Source organism: Podarcis pityusensis, assembly GCF_964106645.2.
Source record: "Podarcis pityusensis genome assembly, chromosome: 5".
Classification (NCBI taxonomy): domain Eukaryota; kingdom Metazoa; phylum Chordata; class Lepidosauria; order Squamata; family Lacertidae; genus Podarcis; species Podarcis pityusensis.
This window is the reverse complement of record NC_138032.1, coordinates 63023710-63038351: the sequence shown is the minus strand read 5'-3', so window position 1 is coordinate 63038351 and position 14642 is coordinate 63023710. Positions and strand designations below refer to the sequence as shown.

General features: G+C 41.7%; 1 long non-coding RNA gene across 6 annotated transcripts; it reads right to left on the bottom strand.

Moving 5' to 3' along the window:
* Positions 1–27: 27 nt before the first annotated feature.
* LOC308477838 lies at positions 28–13519 on the bottom strand. Of its 6 annotated transcripts, XR_013986728.1 has the most exons (3): positions 9730–9922; positions 7885–7956; positions 28–6527 (listed from the first exon to the last, which is right to left on the bottom strand). It is a non-coding gene; the product is annotated as an uncharacterized lncRNA (long non-coding RNA). The 6 variants fall into 6 exon arrangements; XR_013986724.1 differs by lacking the exon at positions 9730–9922 and adding an exon at positions 11368–13519 and having other exon boundaries at positions 28–7956; XR_013986725.1 differs by lacking the exon at positions 9730–9922 and adding an exon at positions 11368–13519 and having other exon boundaries at positions 28–7952.
* Positions 13520–14642: the final 1123 nt, after the last annotated feature.

The window sequence follows — 14642 nt, the reverse complement described above, 5'->3', positions numbered from 1 at the left end:
TTAGTTTATTAAATTATAACATGGTCCCTTTTTGTTTTGTAAATGAATGTGCCCCCTAAGTTGTTAATATGTTATATTATTATGAGAGGGTCCTTCAAGAAAAGAAGTTATTTTTTAAAATAAGGTGTTCTGAACTGCAACTTGACTAAGAAGTCCCTGGGTACAACAGGTCCTCTTGTGGCCTTCTCTTGATGTGAGACTTGAACTAGTCGATTTTTTTTGAAGGCAACTTAACCTCGACTATTTGTTGTTATGTGCAATACTGTTTGTACTGTTTGTATAAAAAAAAGAAAAAAGAAAAGAAAAAAGGCATAAATCTTTATTGCAGATTTATTTTCATTGCAAACTTTAGACATTGTGATTCACTAAGATCATTTTTCTACTGTCAAATATGTACCTTTTCTTCATGCTGGTATTTTTTCAATAGTAATGTAGCCTTTGTACTGAGACAAATTTTCATTGTTATTTTTAGAAAGATTTTTTGCTAAGAGAAATTTAAACATTGACATATTTTTCATTTTTATTTCAGATTTTCTTTAAGGAGTGCTTTCTCAACCATTAATATAGTTGTTTCTGGGAGAGACTTTCATATCTGGTCAATGTCATTAATATTATTTTGTATTTTTACTTGGAATAAATTAATTTTATGATGCTAATTCTTTAAAAGTTTATTTTTTTCATTTTCAGTTATTTTTGAAGCTAAGAAAAAACCTTTGTAATATTGTTACTAAAAGTGTCTAGTTTTTTGAAATGCAAAGCTTTATGTATTAACTCGCTGTTGTGGTTTACAATGGTGTGAAAATGGTTGGATATGTAAAATGATTGAAAAACTGTAATGAATAATTGGGCAATAAAATTACAGAATGAAGCAGGAAAATGATGTGATATTTTTGAGAAGCCTTTTTTTCCTTTGTCAGAATGATTTAGGAAGATATTAGGGATGTCACAGTACCAGTTCGCTGTCTAGATTTATACAACACCAATGCTGATAAAACACTATTGCTGTTGTAATTAACTCCAATCTACAAAAATAACAGGCTTACAGCCATGGCTGTTTAGTGTAATGCAAATTTGCTCTCCCCCCCCCCCCCATTAGCATAGGCCCAGTCAGCATTCCTGCAAGTGCCGAAAAAACAAATGGAGACTACACAGCATTAATGCTCGGTCAATTCCCTGCCCGTCCCTCCCCCCCCCCCGCCAATACTCTTTATGGTCTCTTTTGGACTGTTATTTTAAATCTCTCCCAACATGCTTCAGTGTGATCTGCCATTATCTTATTTATTCCACTCGCCCCTCATGCTGCATTATTCATGCACTTCTTTAAGTGGCAACCCAGAACAAATGGAGGAAGTTGTATAGTATCTGCATAATGTTACAGTGCAATTACCATACAGTGTAATTTATGACATAGTTAGTGCTAAGTAATGCATGTGTAGCAACCGTTATTACTATATATCTCAGCACTTTTTTGAGCTTGTATATTTATCCCTTTGTGTTGGCCCTTTAAAAATAAAAAATATCACAAGTGCAACGTCTGTTGCTGCTATCAAAACACTGCTTCACTTTATGTAGTTCATCACCACCACCCTTTGCCTATCTAATCCTTACCTTTTTGCTGTTATCCTGGCAGATTTTTTTGTGCCGATGCTAGAGGTACTATTATCCACCCCTTCTGATCCTGCAAACCAAACTGGTGTTATATAAACAGAACATCCAATGGCCGTCCCTAGATAGATCAGTAGCCAGATTTGATCTATTCTCACGCTGGCTTCTACCTAAGGGGGGTAATTTATTGATCTCTTGTAGAAATGTCTAGAGTTGGCCCATTGTGTCCTTTTTGTAAGAAATGTATAGGGAAAAAAATAAAATAGTGAGTAAAATTTAGACTCTATAATTAGGTACTACTACTGGTTGGGATGTACACAAATTGTGCAAGTAAAATAGAAGTGGAGGAGAAATCTCTAAATTTCCTGCAAAGTGGTACAAAGTGTGTTCTTAGATTCTGCCTACACACTTGCCTTTTAGGAAGGCAGGGGCTAAAAGACAACTGTATTACAAATATGCAGTCAGCAAATAAACTTTGCTGATTTCATGATCTTTGTTAGAGTAGTACAAAAAGTATAGTGCTTTACTGGGGGAAATCCCCCATGTTAATATTTCAGTATTGTGACATCTCTATTTGCAAGATATGAGTGAAAGATTAGTCACAGATTTGTAAAACAAATAATAAAAAAGTCTTTTGTTAAACCTGGCTTGTATGTAGTTGCTTTTTACACCAGTTTGTATAATGTCAGCTTAACCTTTTTTTTAACCAGAAAACTTTTCTTCTCAATCTCTGCTGTTGTAGTGTTTCTGTCTTACCACAGAGTATTTTATATTCATGCTGATGGTTTGCTCTATACCCCAAAAGGGTAGCAGATCAGGAGCTTGTTATGTCATTCTGCACATTTTAAATTTACCTAATAATAACGTTTAGCAACAAATAGAAATCCAGGGTGCTAATACGGGATAATCATTTCTGCTGTTTATTTTTTTCTGGATGTAGCTCTGTTTGGGTATAAAGTATTAGGTATTTGTAATTTTGCTGTCAAAATAATGGACATAACTTTTAGAGTGTTCACAGCTAAAACCTCTGTACTTGTTTTTTCAACTAACTAATTTTAAATGTACCATATCTTTTACTACATGTTCTCTTAGACTGGTTTTGCTAGTAACCCTAAAAGGCTTTTACCTTTTTTTGGCTTGGACTAATGCTTTGTATGGAACTGCAGTACTGTGACTAAACATGGAGCTCAATGCTGCTATTGCTTACAACTGCTTCAACTTTGTAGTTTGGACATTTTTTTTTTCTGTAATAACTTATTAAATCTAGTTGTATGAAGTACTGACACTTGTCATCCTTTGCACATTTAACAGAAAGCCATGGGGAAAGCCTTCCTACACATTTTACGCTTTAACACCACGCATGGACATTCTCTTGCCCCCTTGTTCTGTTAGTCGAATGTCTGCTTAATACGAAATGTCAATGTTTCAGGTTAATCAGTTAAACACATACACCTAATAATGTCCTTTTGTTTGTTCAGTTAGTTTAATAGAAGTCTTATGAAAAAGGTGGATGCAAGCAATCATTTACAAAATGGGAACTTGCCCTTGGTAGCACTTGGTAGCCACTTCTTTAATCCTGCTAAAGCCATAATGCCAGTTTTACTATATAGTAAGCCCAAAACCCGTGCAGGGGTTATGTTCCAGGGTTTATGCCGAAAGCCAAAATTGTGTACAGCGGTACCTCGGGTTGAGTACTTAATTCGTTCTGTAGGTCCGTTCTTAACCTGAAACTGTTCTTAACCTGAAGCACCACTTTAGCTAATGGGGCCTCCAGCTGCTGCTGCGCTGCGGGAGCACGATTTCTGTTCTCATCCTGAAGCAAAGTTCTTAACCTGAAGCACTATTTCTGGGTTAGTGGAGTCTGTAACCTGAAGCGTATGTAACCTGAAGCGTCTGTAACCCGAGGTACCACTGTATAGTCAAAACACATTGGATAGCAATAGTGTGCATTGAGGCCTTTCATGATGCTTTGGATTCATGTGGGAAGTTTGCCCACATGTTGTGAACTTTCACATGGAATCCCTCCTGAACCAGAAGCATTCATCTGCTGCTCTCACATGAGGGATGGGGGTAGGCATTAGGTGAGACTTATTTGTTAAGCTAACACAGCTGTGAAGTGGCATGGAAGACGCCTATAATTTTAAGTAGTGGTTGGGAGGGGGCTGCTCCCCCTGCCCGTTGCTGGTCCTCGGCGCCTTCTCACCCTTCTCATCAGCTGCCTTTTTGACACGTAGCAAACACACCTAGAATCCCAGATGGTGGTTAAGTGATTGTTGGGAAAAGTTGGCTCATAATTGGCAGTCTGCTGCTTCTTTTTTTAAAGCATGGAGCTGTGCTTTATCTCTCAGGACTAAAAAGGACTGAGACATCCAGTTAAACAAGCAACACAGGTCAACCTCAATTACATTCTAAAGGAGAATATGTGAATGCTAATTAATGACCCAGCAAATGTCTTCATAGAAGCAATAACTAACTGAAAGTTCGCTTATTAAACGGTGCTTCCTGAGAGCCGAACAATAGATGATGTGGACAATCCACAGTAAGTTCTGCTTCAAAGCACCACCACTGATTTGATTGGGAATGTAGCCCTAAAGTCAGGCCTACCCCTCCCACCCACAACACATCACACAGCACCATTTCGCCAGTAAAATGGCAGAGTCATATATCTACTTTTGCAAGTAAAGAACAAGAAGTTGGGAGCACTGCTTAGTTCATACATCTCAAACCTGCTTCAGGTTAACTTCTCTTTTAATTGGAGCTACTCGCCCGTTTCCCCAAAGCTAGCAAATTTTGTGGCCACATCTTGAGTTAGAGAATCTCATTGTTTCAGTTGCTTTGTGTAACGTATGATTATTTCTAATCTTCCTGAACCTGCTATCAGCTGCCTTCAGTGGATAAACCCAAGTTCTGGCACGAGGATGCAATCTCTCACTGCAGCTTATGATTTTATAAATTCACAAAGCCCAGGTCTTTAGCCTTTCGTTGTACAAAAGATCCACCAACCTTTGATAATTGTAGACGGCAATTGCTCTTTTCTGTGTATTTCCCAGCTGTAACATGCTCCTTTTCAGCCAAGATGGCCAGAGCTGTGTGCTGTATTTCATATCTAGCTGAAATTTGTCCCCCGACTCCCCACACCAACTTCAACAGCACACTCCCTGTGCTCAAGCTCACTGATCCGAAAGTGGCTCTGCTCACAGCCACTTTTGAAAGCTGGGATTCCTTGCACTTGTTTACATCACTTTATATTCACATTAATGTTGTTAAGTTGCTTTGTCATCCCATCACTCCTTTTGGAGCCATTCCACATGTTGTTTAGAATACAGGTAGGGAACATGTGGCCCTACAGTTCCCATCATCCATGACTGTCGGCCAGGTGGATGGAAGCTGATGGGACTTGGTGTCCAACAACAACCTAGAGGATCTCAGGGTCCCCTACTCCATGCTTGACACCAGATTGCTTCTTGTAAATTAATTAGTAGCAATCCTGATCCAGGGGAGTCTAGAGCTTGCATTTGTCACTATGAAGGAAAGTAAATGTATTCTACCCCCATCCACAAAAAGGTATATCTTGCCCCATCACTGCTAAATTTATATTGCAAAGTTGATCATCAGAGAGATTAGGATGTTCCAGTGCCAAGTGCAGCAAGTTTTGGCGTCTCTCCTTGCTTTAGCCTGCTTCCCAATCCTGCTTTAGCTGTAGCAGTAATACAAACACACTCTCTGTATGTCTCCTTTACCACATCTAAAGCAGCCTCTTAGGCTGCCTATAAATTTGGATTGTGACACGAATGCCAAGATTCAGCCAAGCTCTTTCTAGAACAGTCCAAGATCTCTTAACAGCTTGCGTGGCAACTTGCCAGGGGGAAGTGGAAAAGCAGGCAGGCAGTGTAAACCCTGCTTTGTCAGCAACAGGACAGCAAGTGTGCATAAAAGCTGACTAATGCGAATTCTCCAGCAGTGGGGGGAAAAGAGCCCCACTGGAACACTCTAGTGCAATAAACCAACTAGCTTCTGGGAATCTTTAGGGAGGGGTGGGGGTGGCAAAAGTCTGAGGACCAAACTACACATGACAAGCAAATGTGTCTTTTTGAATTTAATGTGCAAAAATTCATGTGACGGAAGGGCTACTAATGAACAGGATTGCATCTGCTGCAAAGGGAAAACTCAAGCCATTCCTTCCCTGCTGGGGTCAAGAGGGAAATTCCCTCTTCTGCTTTGGGGGAAGATCTGTACCACCACCCACCCTGCTCCCGCTTTGCACCAGTGAGGGATTTCCTCCTGCTGCAAATACTAAACAGCTTGCTCTTCTTACAGCTATATGTTGAGGACTGTAGACTTATATTTGAATGATGCCTCGGTTACTAGAATGCAACAGACAGTGAATTCTCAAATAACGCTCTAAAGAACAGCCTGAAAATAAGTTCATGCAGGAAATTATGTACAAGCATTTCACTGTCATAAAAATATATACCAGTCACTCAGTGCTGATAGCTGTCTTACAATGGGGCATTTATAATTTGCTAGCTGTGAAACTGACATTGATGTGCTCCTGTAAATATTCAGTTTGGTGTTATTATGAAATAATAATGGTAGAATCTTTCTGTCAATTTTATTTGCTTCTATAGTGATATTAAAATATAACTTATAAACTTTGTTTGTTTGTTTGGTAGGTTCTAACTTTGCACATGCTGCTTGCTTCTACAATGTTGGTTGACAACATTTCCCATGAACACTGATGCCATTGTCTTCTTTTAAAAAAGGGATTGTTGTAATTCACACACTTCTACTGATTATTCAGTTTCCATGAAGTTATAATGGAGAACTGGCAATGTTTCATTTATTTTATTTTACTCTGCTTTCTGGTACCCTCAGAATGGTTTTATAATAAACCGCACCATATGTAGCGGCAGATATAAATACTATAAAATTAAAATTTGAGAGGAAACCAGGATCAATAAAAACAGTGTTAAAGCCCCAAACAATGTAAACCATAAGGTTGTGAAATTCCACTTTGTACCTCTATTTTTCTGAACAAAAATTGGTAGAAATTCATAGAAAATATTAAGTCCATGACAAGTGATGCTATACAGAGAGAAACCACCACTATGACAACAACAGAGCTCACCTGGGTATCCTGATAAGCAGAGGTGGCTGGTGCCCAATGGGGCAGGTGGGGCAGAAGACAAGGAGCCATAAGCAGAGCCAACTTACTCCAATTTTGTCCCCATCCTCCTGCTGAGTTCTACAATGGCAAAACTGAAGCTAAGGAGGAGGAAGCTGATAGGGTCCCTCCCCTGGGTGGGTTGATAGCAAAAGGCAGGCAGTTGGGAGGTGGTTGAGATCAGATTGATGTTGGCAGGGCCTTAATGGGTCCTGCTCCATGGCTAGTCAGGGTGAAACTGCTCTCCCAACATGCAAAGGCTGCCCTTCACTCTCCATCAGTTTGGGAAAGAAAGAAAGAAACAGCATCTTAAACCGCTTGAGGTTTTATTACAACCATGCTGTATATAAATGTTGTGAAAGAAATAGCCAGGGAACTAAAGCTAATGAAGGGTCTTGCTGTGTTAGATGACACTGATAAGGCAGTGGACTGACACTCCTGAGAAGGTCAATATGTGTCTTCATGCATGTTTGTGTTTTCCTCAACATCAGCCTCAGCGGGTCTGCAGTGAGCAACACAGGGAAGAAACTGCATGCCTGGCAGAATTACTAAGGCCAGATGCTTTATAATCCAGTTAACATTGTCCTGGTTGTAGAAGATAGTTGCTTCCAAGAACATTCAATTTTACTAGGCTAATTTGTAGTTAGAATAAGCACAAACCATTGGCTTTTATGCTATATCCAGATCATTATCACTGTATATTTAGCTTATGTATGAAACCTGCTTGTGAGTTATTAATTTATTCACTTTTTATCCCAATATTCAGCAACTTGAACCCTCGGGGTGATTTGAAGCACAAAAAATATAAACAAAGCACAAATAGAACACCTGCTAACAAATACAACATTAAAACAGAACCCAAAAATCCCCTGTAAAACACAGGAATTGTATAAAAAACCAAGTTCAGCTGTCATCTCCAGAAGCCTGCTGGAAAAAGAAAAGATCATAGCCGAGCAGGCCTGATGAAATTCCCTAGGCAGAGCACTGCAAAGAACTGGAGCCACCACTGAAAAGGCCTTTCCCCCATATGGCAGCCCATGAAGCTCAAATCAGGCTAGCATCTTACATACTATATCCAGTGCTATTACTCTAGAAAAATAGGTGCCAGAACTCACCATGAACGCCTCCCGTGTTCTCTTATAATGGCAATGTCTCCCACCTGAGAACTGAGTTCCGGTGAGTTCTGGCTGAGAAAAAAAGCCCTGATTATACCTCTATGAAAGAAGCCCAAGGGCCCAATCCCTCCCCTAATAGTGCAATGAGGACTGAGCCTGCGCAGTGACCATAGAGTGCTAAATGTCCGTTGGGAATGAGAGCTGGCCTCCCTCACAAGGCAGTTGTGGTAAAGGACATTGCAGAAGGGAAGTCAAACGGCATACCTTGAGAGACAGCATGGCTGCCTGAAATACTGAACATTTTGTATGGCAGACTACATACCTTAGGAGATTCTGAAGTCCTGGGCCGGCCCAATACATTCTGCTGCTCAAGACACAACAGGAAATGGCACCCCTGCCACTGTCACCCTCCCCTACACCCACCAATTCCCCCTCCTCTCCCCTGCTGCTGCTGCTACCTGAGGTAACTGGAAGTGACCCCAGAGAAGCCCTTGCACACTGAAGACGTGTGGGGAAGGAGACTGGCGAGGAGCAGGTGGCGGCAGCAGGGGCTCTGCTCTTCTGAGGCAGCGGCTGAGGGCAGCAAGCACTGCCCAGCTTCCAGCAGTTCCTGCCCGGCCACCTGAGGCGACAGCCTCGTTGAGGCTAATGGCCCACCTGATGCCAATATGCAGACAGTGTAGTTGACTCCCAGAATCTGTGACAGAACCTGCACTTTGAGGAGCTCTGTCTTCCTGAGGAACAGAATAGCCACCACTTATCAAATGAGCAAGATAAGCTTATCCCGGGCCTTGACTTTGGTGTACAAGTGGCTCTATATAAATGGTATGGTACCCCTCTTCCACAACAGGAACCTCCGCCCTCCAAAACTAGCAGGAAATCACATCCCTGTGCTGCTTTACACAGATGACACAGCTATCCTCTCGAGAACTCCTATAGGCCTTGAAAGAGCCATGGAAACACTGGCAGCATACTGCAAGGAGAGCAAGCAAGAACTAAATTATCAGAAAACCAAAATAATGGTTTTTGCCAAAAGGCCCAAACCTTGCTCTTGGTAGGTACAGCGATGGCCGTAGATTGAGCAGGTCACCTGCTTCATATATTTGGGTATAACCCATCACTCTTTTGGAGGTAGAAAAGCCCAAGGGGATTATGTTGCAGGGAATGCCAAGAGAAGCTGTAAATGCAATACTCACGTACCTAAGGACTGAAGGTGGACAATATATACCTGTAGCCCTCAAACTGTTTGAGGCCAAATCCATTGTGCAGCTTGTATATGGTGCCCAATTAGGCCCCATTGCCAACTGTGAACTGTTAGAACTGGTACAATCTAAATTCTTAAGATCAACCCTGCAAGTGCCTAAACACGTCTATAATAATAATAATAATAATAATAATAATAATAATAATAATAATAATTTATACCCCACCCATCTGGCTGGGTTTCCCCAGCCACTCTGGGCGGCTTCCAACAAAATATTAAAATACAGTGGTCTGTTAAACATTAAAAGCTTCCCTAAACACATATGCTACCATACATATTGAAACTGGATTTGTAAGAATTGAGGCTAGAATATGGCTCGCCACACTAAATTACTGGCTGAGACTATCCTTCCTTCCTCCCGCATGGCTTTGCTCCCTTAACTTTCAAGGATGGCTTCCAAATGACATGGAAACATGCAGTGCTAAACAGAATAACAACTCTAGGCTTCACCCCGCAGATCCTACTCAACGTGGGGTATGAACAAGCCAAAAAAAACAACAGTGTGTGGAAGATACTGAACGCCAAGCAGATCTAGCCAGGTCCCTGAAATTTTTAATCGGTGAAACCAGAAGACACCTCACCTCCCAGATGCCATATATGACGAACCTTGAAATTCCAAAAGAGTGAAGGGCTTCTGCTCTGGCCCGCTGCCAGGCCCTCCCTTCAGCCGTCCAGGAAAGCCGCTTTAGGAAGACACTGTATGAGGAGAGGAAATGCCCGTGTGGCCTGTCTTTTTTCACTGCCAATACTATACAGATATACAAACTAGGTTCATCTTGCTCTGATGGTGTTTCCTGCTTGGCAGGGGGTTGGACTCGATGTCCCTTGTGGTCTCTTCCAACTCTATGATTCTATATTACACAAATCCCCAGGTTGCACAGAACAACTTTATACCTCCCTGCTACTTCAAGATGAAAACCCAGATGTTACATACTCAGCTGCTAGATTCTGTGCTGCTATGATGGATATTCGTCAAAGGATGGTTTGCGCCACAAACTAGGCCCAAAATGCAAGGCCTGTGCTCCTTCACGCTCCCCCTCCCTTGTTGTCACTTTTAACTGTCCCTGTTTCTATCTTTTTAAGTATGCATGATATACTCACCTTTCAATTACAATGGTGCCTCGCAAGACGAAATTAATCCGTTCCGCGAGTGTCTTCGTCTAGCGGTTTTTTCGTCTTGCGAAGCAACCCTATTAGCGGCTTAACGGATTAGCGCTATTAGCGGTTTAGCGGCTATTAAAGGCTTAGCGGATTAGCGGATTAGCTGCTAAAAGGCTATTAAAGGCTTAGTGGCTTAGATAAAGGGGGGGGGAGCGGAAAAAAAATCTCAAGACTCGCAAGACATTTTCGTCTTGCGAAGCAAGCCCATAGGGAAATTCGTCCTGCGAAGCAACTCAAAAACGGAAAACCCTTTCGTCTAGCGGGTTTTCCGTCTTGCGAGGCATTCGTCTTGCGGGGCACCACTGTACAGTGGTACCTCGGGTTAAGAACTTAATTCGTTCCGGAGGTCCGTTCTTAACCTGAAACTGTTCTTAACCTGAAGCACCACTTTAGCTAATGGGGCCTCCCGCTGCCGCGCCATTTCTGTTCTCATCCTGAAGCAAAGTTCTTAACCCGAGGTAATATTACTGGGTTAGCGGAGTCTGTAACCTGAAGCATATGTAACCCGAGGTACCACTGTACTAGTTTTTATTCCTTACCTGTTTTGTCTTATCTGTATGTTTTATCTTATGCTGTTCTGTGAGCGGAATGAAGTTTGATACTGACACAGGAGCTCAAGTTCCCTGATATTTCGTCCTCCACACTTCAGTTCAAATTGATTACATACAATTTTATTGCCTCTTGTTTAGTCAGCCCATCTTTCTTTCTCCTGCCCGAGCTTTGAGATGGCTACTGAACACTGCTAAGCTTTATCCCAATGGCATCAGCTGCTGCCTCAACTCATTTCCGATTTCAACACTTTGATGGCAGGGAAAGCACCCTGCCTGGCTGCTTCAGGTTGCCTCCAGCTGCATTCCAGTGAATTCAAACAGCTTTTGTAAACTTAATTAGTGGCTGAGCAGTTTCAGCACAACTCTCGAGCGATAAGCTCCCCTTCTGTCTCTCTCATGCCAATACTGTTCCTATCTGGCACTGCTGCTGAGAAGTAATTGAAATGGAAAATCTCTTTAAGCTCATCAAAATACCTGCCACGTAAGATGTAAAAAACATCTTCCCACCTGTGCTGTTAGGTTAGACCTGTACATTGTCAGTCCCGCAGGCGGATTAGAATACCTGCAGCTGGCAATTCTTGCTCATGCTGGTGTACAAACTTCTAAGGCCTGCACAAGCCTATCAAAAACAGCCATGGGGGAGAAATACCAGCCTTGTTCCTCCTTCCCTTGAACTGAGGAGTGGTGCAAGGGAGCCTAACTTTGTTTACCTGCAGCAGCCAGACAGGCAACCACCAACCAATACTTCCTTCGGGCTTAAATTAAATAAATTTAAACCTGCAGCTAGAGATCACAGAGGAGGACGGGGCATTGTTACCATGACAACCCACTCACCTTGACCCTCCTGAGTCATGATGTCCCTTCACATCTTTGAAGCAGCTACTGTTCTGTCTGCAAGTTTGCTGAATCATCTCTCCACTTCTCTCACCGATCAGATTATTCGTTATTCAGCAACAATTCTAAAGGTCCTTTTAAGTATAGTAGAAAACCCAGACCGCCCACGTTTAGCGATGTCCACAGCACAATATTAGTGTGGACGGGGAAGCAGAGTTAGCGGAATGGTTTAAGCCAAGATTCTAACAATGCTTATTTCTAGGCAAGGTTATAAAGGGTTCCCTCAAGTTAAAAAACGAGAGGCCTTCAAAATGATTTGTGTGCCCTCCTTGCATTAAAAGATGATTTTCCAAGTTTCAAACTTATTGTACTGTTGTCACTGGCAGCAGCTCTCCAGAATTTCAGACAGAGGCATTCCTAGCCCTACCTGGGGATTTGAACCTGGGACATTTTGCATGCGTACTGCCATTGAGCTATGGCATTTGCCTGTAAGATCATGTAAAAGCAGTCGACGTCGGCTCTAGAATGCTGCCGGGTGATCTGCTTTCTACAACCTAACCTGCAGAGCTGCTGCTGGCAAAATGAAATGTTGGACTTGCACCAACAGGCAGCTGTGTAAAACAAATCAAGCCCAAGGAGGAGAAAAAAGAAGGTAGGGAAGGATTCCTCATTTGCATGGTGCTTAGTAGGTTGCATGCACAAGGCCTAATCATCATGGGGCACTAATTAAGAGACTTTGCCATGGAGGAAAAATGAGGCTATAAACAGCTCCTCTGGCTGATGAAAAACCGAGGCCAAGATGATCACAGCAAATGTCATTTAGCGCCTTCAAAAGACCACCAGGGATATTAGTCTTGTAGGAAGACTTGAGCAGTCATCCGCTAAGGGGGAAGAAAACATTTCATTTGCCTCTGAAACAGCCACATTGGCCTGTAGTAGTAAACAAATGACATCGAAAAGGAAATGAATTCAGATGTTGTGGTTGCTGCTGCGGCTATTAAATTTGTATACCGCCCTATATCTGCAGGTCTCAGGCTGGTTCAAAGGATAAAGTCAGAACATAAAACCACAAAATACATAAGCCAAACTGAGTTTTGATAATCAGGACTGAGTTTCAGTTTGTTGACAGTTCTTCAGTCTCTTACTGAGCCCAAACGCTGGTTTGGCATTTCTACTGCCTCATTTGAACAAGATGAAAAATTAGGATTTATTTTTTGAAGGGGGGCAGGGGGGATAATCTGCATATTTGATGGTACCACATTCCAACACTCTTGATGAGTTCACTCAACAATTTCATGCAGGAATTAAATAGCAGTGGGATAATAGAAATTTAACACCATGGAGCTAAGCAGTACCCTCAACACCACCTTTTGGCCATTCAAATAGGAAATTCATGCCTGTAAATCACAACGTGGACAGCCTAAAGCCTCTGCAAAGTGACTCACTGGGTTACTATAGAAATAAAATTGCCAGGTTTAAGGTCTCATGGCATTTTAAAGCAGGTTGATGCAGAACTTTGCTAGAACTAGAGCTTAAACAATAGCCATCATTAATATTTACCTCACTCCCGTGGGTGTTGTAACAGAAGCACAGCAATGCCAATGACAACCAATGTACTAAAATAAGTGTAATGTATAAATAGCAACTGTGGGTTATCCAAGACAGTTTGGTACACCTTTTGGAAGTAGCCTACTATTTAACGGCATTTTTCTCTCAGAGCACATATATTTAAGGTATCATCAGATAGTTTATGCTGTAAATCAGGCATAGGCAAACTCGGCCCTCCAGATGTTTTGGGACTACAACCCCCATCATCCCTAGCTAACAGGACCAGGGGTTAGTGATAATGGGAGTTGTAGTCCCAAAACATCTGAAGGGCCGAGTTTGCCTATGCCTGCTGTAAATACTTGAAGCTTAAATGCTGATCATGTACATATTTTACTGTGTTTGACTGGTTTACAAACCACCCAATTGACTAGTAAACTGTAATAAAGGTGATGAACTGATAAGTCAATGTTACTTAGGGATGCTGGAGGCATTTTATAGCTAGACGACAGCTATAGCCTATTTTATTTTATGAGTGGGAAGCCTCTGCTTTCTAACCTTATGGTTTCCGTATTCCAGCATTTAATCCCACCTTCACTTCTTGAATTAAGGCCAAGGTAGCTGCTGCTGTGAGTGCCAGTGTGCTGTTTTCTTCGCCCCATAGTATAGCAGCTTCCACAATGCTTCCTACCCATATTTTGTAGCTTCCAGAGGACTACATGCCCCTAGACATCTCTTCCCATTTACCACATTAAGAGTGCGGGTTTATACATCCTTACTTGAATATGTCTGACTGAGCTCAATGAGATTTACTTCCTAACAGACACAGATGGGAACAATTTACAGTAATCCTTACAATGCAGAAAGTGACATCTAAACATCTTCCTAAAAAGGAGTCTAATCTTCCATACAGCAGCCCTAAAATAAACACACACAAAACTTTTCAGCTCCCTCCCAATATTCATACCGATTCTTAACAGAGCTCATTTAACAAGGTATGTAAACATTTTTAAGATCACAGGTATAATCCAGAGATTTGATGTTCATTTTAGGGGTTAATGGTTTTTGGCTGACTATTCTTTTGTTAGGTAAATTGCTGATAAACTGAACATCAATAAGTCATCAGGGGCAATTGCTTAGCATCTAGAAGGAGATGGTCTCCTGGCAGTTTGGGATCTTTCAGTGTTTTTAAATGAATCAGGTTTTGATGTGAATTGTATATGGGGGAAAGAGAAAACACAGAAAGCAGAGTAGGTAGTTTGGAAGAAAACAGAAGAGAAGAAGTCAAGTGTTTCAAGCTGGAGTTAGCTGAAAATGGAGGAATAGCTCAAGATGCTCTTTGAGGACCTGCTTGAGAAGACTGCCTGCCTGCTTGCTTCCACTTATGCACCACTTGTATATTT